Source organism: Tenrec ecaudatus, chromosome 16 (genome assembly GCF_050624435.1).
Source record: "Tenrec ecaudatus isolate mTenEca1 chromosome 16, mTenEca1.hap1, whole genome shotgun sequence".
Lineage (NCBI taxonomy): Eukaryota > Metazoa > Chordata > Mammalia > Afrosoricida > Tenrecidae > Tenrec > Tenrec ecaudatus.
In genome coordinates this window covers 52,090,028-52,097,062 of record NC_134545.1, presented here as the reverse complement: position 1 = coordinate 52,097,062, position 7,035 = coordinate 52,090,028, and the positions used below count along the sequence as shown (strand labels likewise).

Sequence of the window (7,035 nt, the reverse complement as noted above, 5' to 3'; positions counted from 1 at the left end):
CCAGCACGCTCTCGGAGGCCGCGGCACGAGCCTGTGATGCGCCCGCTCAGGCTGCTCGAGGCGCCCCTGCGCACAGGCCTGGTCTGCGTGGAGGTCACCGGGCCTGCGTGGAGGTCACCAGGCCTGCGTGGAGGTCACCGGGCCTGCGTGGAGGTCACCGGGCCTGCGTGGAGGTCACCGGGCCTGCGTGGAGGTCACCGGGCCTGCGTGGAGGTCACCGGGCCTGCGTGGAGGTCACCGGACATGCGTGGAGGTCACCGGGCATGCGTGGAGTTCACAGGGGCAGGGCTGCCGGGGGCGTGCCGTCGCCGCCCACTTTAATAGATGTTACCACACATTTTCAGTTCTTATTATGTCTATATTTCTTGCGTGCAGTGCGTTTGAAAGAAGATGAATGTCGTTTAAGAGGTCAACCATCAATGCCAAATCAGCTATGGGCAGAATGAACATTGCTGGAGAATACGCTACCGCACAGATGAACATTAAAACACGTAAGGGATTTAAATTGGTGACTTCCACCTGATTACACATGTCATTTTAACTATGGGTTTGATGAGCTCAACAAAAAATTAGGTATCAAATTATTAAACTGGTGTCAAGTGGCTGAATCCCACCACTGGAAAAATTGGGATATTAGTATCTACTCAGTTGCTAATTGTAGAAAGTATTTGATTAGTATTGTGGAAACTATGCTCTGGAATTTTTAAAAATTTTCCCTCACATCCAACTTTGAAGACTTTTTGATATCTCTGTATATTGTTTTCCAAGTAGTTGAAATTCTTAACAAAACTCAACAGACTACTGCTGGTGCTGTTACTAATACTAATCACTTGGAAACCTATCTCATGGAGAAAAGAAGTTTTGAGAAGCAATATTGTCTATTAGTTAAGATCAGATAACTCACGTTATCACTACAAGCTTTTGAATAAGTCAACATTTCTGGGCCCCAGTTTTCTCATCTATAAAATGGAAATAAAACAAAATTAAAATCAAGCTCATTATCATTGAGCCGAGTCTGATGCTATAGGACAGGGCAGAACTGCTCTTTAAGGTTTCTGAGAGTATGAAACTTGACAAGAGCTGACACCACCACCAACTCCGTGCTGTTGAATGGATGCCAACTCATAGCAACCTTACAGCACAGGGTAGAACTGTCCCTGTGCAGTTCTGAGACGATAACTCTTTATGGGAGTAGAAAGGCTCATCTTTCTCTCACAGAGTGCCTGGTGGATTTGAACTGTTAACCTTGTGGTTAGCAACCAATTACATAACACAGGAGACCACTAGGGCGGCTTAAAATGGGATCAGTAAGTACTTAATCCATGCCAGCTGTTGTTAATATTGTGGATGTTTGATTTTGTTAGCCAGCCAATGACCGTGGGCAGAACACAGGGTCTATGGAAACTACATTGGCATCTTACTGGGCCCTTCTCATCACCGAGTATGATGAGTGAGAGGACCAACTATCTCAGTGACCTGAGACAGTTCTTATCTGTTCATTAAAGTCTTCTCTCCAGTAGCAACTTCTCAGTGACTGCTGGTGATTCCTATTCATTCTTTCTCTGGTATATATATATTTCCACTACCTGTGAAAGGTTTAGCATTGGGAATATTAAAGCTTTATTGATTATCTTTTATCAACATGGGCTCATAGATGTCACAAACAGAGGCATTTCCTCAACAGTCTAGAAATCTCCCTGACTGGAAAAATATTTCATCCTACTTAAGACAGGGACAAGGAGGCAGAGTTCGGCTCCCTGTGCTGAGGAGACATGAACGAAAGAAAGAGCCCAGGGACGTGACATCTGCAGAGCAGCTGGTGACAGTTGCCTTTGTTCAGAGGCCAACTTCTCAGAGAGAAGATGTTTTTCTCAGCTGAGTTAGCTGGGGGGAGGGGACTGGCTGGAGAGTTGCTTAGCAGTGAGATTTTGTGGCACATGACTGTCAAAGAGGCGGGCAGCACATCAGTTCCCTGCCTTCCCCTGTCCAGCTCAGGACTATCATCCAAAGGCTGCCAGCAGGAGGGAGGGACCAGAACAAGAGGGCAAAGTTTAATCATTGAACTGAACAAGCTGGACACACCTTTTCCCAGCACCGAGCACCCCAGAAGGTCTCTCGGCAGGTACTGGATGTGAGCGGCACCCCCTGCCACCTGGGGGAAAACACAGAAGTCTCTGCTCAGTGCCCTGAATACCAAATTTAGGGAAAATTTTTGCAGTACACTCCGTGATGGAGGCCCAGGTGATGGAAGGCCCAGTGTTGGAGGACCCAGTTGAGAAGGTAAGAGGGCTCAATAACTCTTAGGTATGCCTTGTTCTTTCTTCACAGACATGCCAATCCCCTGTGTTTATTAAAAAAAACGAGTAAGAGATTATTATAAAAGATACAGGAAGCTCAGGCTTTCTGTAAAACTCTCCGAGGTGGAGGAATTAAATCTCCCACACCACATGCTGTCCTGAGCCTCAGGTCCCATGTAGAACTTCCTGTCAGCCAGAGCCAGAAGGGACTGGGGAGAAGGCCGGTAGGCAGCCTGAGGAGGTTGCGGGATGTGCTGTGAGGGGTGATGCTCTGTCAGGCAGAGGAGAGCCCTGTTTAATGACATTTTAAGAAGCTTTGACGCAGATCTGATTCTTCATGTGTTGGAAAGATTGCAAACGGGACCAATAGGAAGGTATAAGTTTTAACATACAATAATCAAACAATTTATTATTGACACGGGCCATTTGCCAATGGTAAGGGTCCCCGAGTGACACCTGTAGGTAGTTGAGTCCAAACCATTGTTTGGGCTCAAGCATCCGAACATTTGTGACAATGGTGCGGGTCTGGGTGATATTTCATTCTGTTGTACATAGCTTCGCTGTGAGTTAGAACGACCTAGACAGCATCTAACAACAACAACAATCTACAGGTTGGAATCTTGAAATCAAACCCAACCAATAGAACTGCGATGGAAAGGTTTGGTGATCTGTCTCTGCAAGTTTACAGTGAAGTAAACCCTCAAAAGCACAGTTCTGCTCTGTCACAGAGTTTGGTTTTTGTGTTTGGCATTTGCCCCGGTGGCATTTGAATAGTGTGCACTGTTTTGTCACTTTACTCATGAAACCTGTCTCCAGCATGATTAACCCTTTGGTGAATGGCCTCTGACCATAGTCAGGGGATAAGAATAACCTTACTATCCGAAGAAGAGCATTGTAAAGTCTGTTACGGAAGATGTGGATTAAAATGCAATAGTTTATCATTTGATCTCCCCTTTGACCCATTGTAAATGTGTTCTCGTTTTTAATATTGTCTGGTTTCTTTTTTTGGTTTCAGATGAATTTGTCACTAAAGATTCCAAGTTCATTTCAGTTTTACTTTTCCTCCTTTTTTGTTGCTTCTTTTCAATTGAGGTTTTCTGTTGGAATTTGTTACTGTTTTGTAAGTTTTCTGTCTATGAAGTGCAGGATAGGTAAATCTATAGAGACAATAACTGGATTAGTGGTTTCTTGGGGATATAGCAGGGCAGTTGGTGGGAAATGGGGAGCTAATAACAATCAATACAAGAATAAAGGAAAGCTCTAAAATTGATTGTCGTGATGATTGTACAGCTAGCTCTTTTTAATATGATCGAACTATTGAATTGTATGATGTGAATTATATGAGAATAAAATGGCTTTTTTAAAAGGAGAAACCTGTCTCTAAGATCCATTTTATGGTGGACTGGGTAAAGGTAAAGGAGTCCTAGTGGCACACTGGGTTAAGCATTGGACTGCCAACCACAGGTCAGCCCCATCTCTGGAGAAAGATAAGGCTTTCTGTCCCTATAAAAATGTATGGCCTCAGAAACCCACAGGGGCAGTTCTACTCTGTCCTTAAGGTCGCCATGAGTCAACATTGGCTACACTGAGGGTTCCACTTCTCTCTTGCTACCTGGGACGTGCCACTCCTGTCCTTGCTGGGCAGGTGCCAACTCTCAACTTAGAGAATAAGATTTCGTCACATCATCTCGCTGTTGAAGAGGAACTGAGGATCAAGTCCGCTCCTACTTGCTCCTCCTCCACGTATTCCGGCCCTGCTGCCTGCTTTTCAAACATAGAAAGTTGGCCTCATCTCTCCCTCCTGGATTTATAGAAATAAATCTATGAAATTCTGTTAGTAAGGGAGTTGACTCAAAGGTTTCAGGAAGTTTTAAAAATGCCATCAATTGAGCAAATTAAGTCTGTCTCTTTTTTTCATTTGCTGATTATATATATCCACAGAGCCCCTCAGATGGTTGCTAATAGAGGCAACAAAAGTGAACACAACTCACTTTAAGAATGAACTTGTCTTATTCCTCCTTTCAGAAAGACAAATGACAGACTCTGTCCAGCCTCCAGGGAAGTCTTTAAGTGTTGGGCATTTCCTTTGCTTGGGCCCCTTTGTGGTGGCTAAATTCACCAACAGGCTCGGGCTGATCAGGAGGTCCCTAATGACCTGCTCATATCCTGTCCGCTCCAATCTGCTCAAGCCCAGTGGCTAATGGCTTCTTGTTAATGGCGCTCTGATGGGCTCCTCTGGTTCCTGGCTAGAGGTGCTGTTTTTTGGGCTCAGGTCTCTGCATTGCTCCCAGACTGATCTGGCCCCCCCTGGCTTCTGAGGCCTGACTTACAGCTGGGCAGCCATTGTATGACAAGGGTGAGGTGGGGCCTTCATTTCTGATGCTATTTGTCCGTGGCGCTGGTCAATCCCGGACCAAACCTGGCAGTGTGGGCAGGGACTCTAGACTCTGTGCTATGATCCCATTGCTATGCGTCCGAATGACTTTTTACTGCCTCCTTAGATCCCTCATCCATACCTTAGCCAGACTGCTGCTCTCAATTTTAATTCCCAGGGGTGGCCCCATGGGGTCAGAGTAGAACAGGGCGCTCTGGGGTTTTCCAAGGCTGACTTTTCAGAAGCAAATCCCTGCATGGATTTGAACCTCCAACCTTTTGGTTAGCTGTGGAATGCATTGACTCTTTACACTGACCTGGGACTCCCGTTTTCGAGTCAGGGACAATTAATACTCTCTTAGCCTCATCTGCCACCTCAAAGAAATGATGGGAGGTTGAATGATTGACATACATGAAAGCTATTGGTAGATGGGTGTGGTTGAGAATTTCCTATGAGGCCTGTGCTCAGCTTCCTTGTGACCTGAATGGGTGGAGAGACACTTATTCAGTAATAAGTTGGGGTGAAAGTACGTAGTACACCTGCCACTCCTTCTCCCCATCCATCATTCCTCATTGTGGATTTCTCGGTATGCCCTGGGAATCCAGACCACAAATGCCAACTGATCAACATTCACTTTAGGGAAGGGAATTTTTCTCTAATTTTTGATACAGCTTTGCCTTCAAGTACTTGAAGCCTGGTCATACTGATTGTTGTAACTTCCTGCCACTAGAGCATTGGCCCTTCAACCCAATTTCTATGTTATCTTTTTTATTTAGAGAAGCCCTGGGGGCATAGTGGTTATGTATTGGAATGATAACCTCAAGGCCATCAGTTCAAAACCATGTGCTCCTATAGGATCACCACGATCCTATAGCATCGACTCAATAGGAGTGAATTTGATTTTTGATTATATTTCTTTGAATGATATGTACTCATTTCCATTAGCAATTCTCACGCACTAAATTCCATGGAGTTGATTTTGACTCACAGAGACCCTGTAGGGCAGGGTAGAAAACCCATGGTTATAGAATTGATCCCAACTAATAGCAACCCCAAAGGACTGTGGAGACCTGCTCTTTTGCAAGGTCTCCAAGATGGTAAATCTTTACTGCAGCAGAGAGCTTCATCCTTCTCCCATGAGTGGCTGGTGGGTGTGAACCACTGACCTTGTGGTGAGCAGCCTAGTGTTTATCTTACTGTGCATGATGTCTCTTTCCTTTAATTAAAAAAAAATCATTTTATTGGGGGCTCGTATAATTCTTATCACAATCCATCCATCCATCCATCCATTGTGTCAAGCACCTTTGTACACTTGTAGCCATCATTATTCTCAAAACATTTGCTTTCTTTTTCAGCCCTTGATATCAGCTCATTTTCACCTCCCTCCCCACTCCCCCCATGAACCCTTGATAATTTATAAATTATTATTATTTTGTTGTATCTTACACTGTCTGATGTCCATCCTCCAGGGAGGAGGTTATATGTTGATCCTTATAATTGGTTCCCCCTTTCTACACCACCTTCCCTTTACCCTCTGGTATTGCCACTCTCACCACTGGTCCTGAAGGAATCATCTGTTCTGGATTCCCTGTGTTTCCAGTTCCTGTCTGTACCAGTGTACATCCTCTGGTCTAGCCACATTTTTAAGGTAGAATTGGGATTATGATAGTGGGGGAGGAGGCATTTAAGAACTAGAAGAAAGTTGTATGTTTCATACCCTGCAACCTGACTGGCTCGTCTCCTCCCCGCGACCCTTCTGTAAGCGTGTATCCAGTTGCCTACAGATGAGCTTTCGGTCTCCAATCTGCACTTCCCCTAATTCACGATGATATGATTTTTTTTGTTCTTTGATGTTTGATACCTGATCCCTTTGACACCTCGTGGTCACACAGCTTGGTGTGCTTCTTCCATGTGGGCTTTGTTGCTGCTGAGCTAGATGGCTGCTTGTTTATCTTCAAACCTTTAAGACCCCAGACACTATATCTTCTGATAGCCGGGCACCATCAGCTTTCTTCACCACCTTTGCAATTCACACATTTGTCTTCAGTGATCATATCAGGAAGGTGGTAATGACATCTCTTTTCATACTCCAAAGGAGGCCATAGATATCCACCTCAGTAGCTGTGTAACACCTTCTGAACTCTCAGTTCCCCATATTTTCTAAAGGAGTTCTGCCACTTAAAAGTAATTTTAATGAATGATTTTTACTTCCTCTGTGTCTTAGATCAACAGACCTTTGAGAATTCACATCGCAAAGCTCTGCCCTGATTTAAGAATGCAGCTTCCTAATGAGTAATGGATGGTGGCCTTGGTCTTGACTGGCTGTCCTGGTCCTTGTTTCAGGTGGACAGATTCCTGTATCAC

General features: G+C 44.8%; 1 pseudogene; it reads right to left on the bottom strand.

The window, feature by feature from the left end:
- The window catches only part of LOC142428599 (ubiquitin-associated domain-containing protein 1-like), a 7,464-nt pseudogene extending 2,603 nt beyond the window's left edge, over positions 1-4,861 (bottom strand).
- Between the last annotated feature and the right edge of the window lie 2,174 nt (positions 4,862-7,035).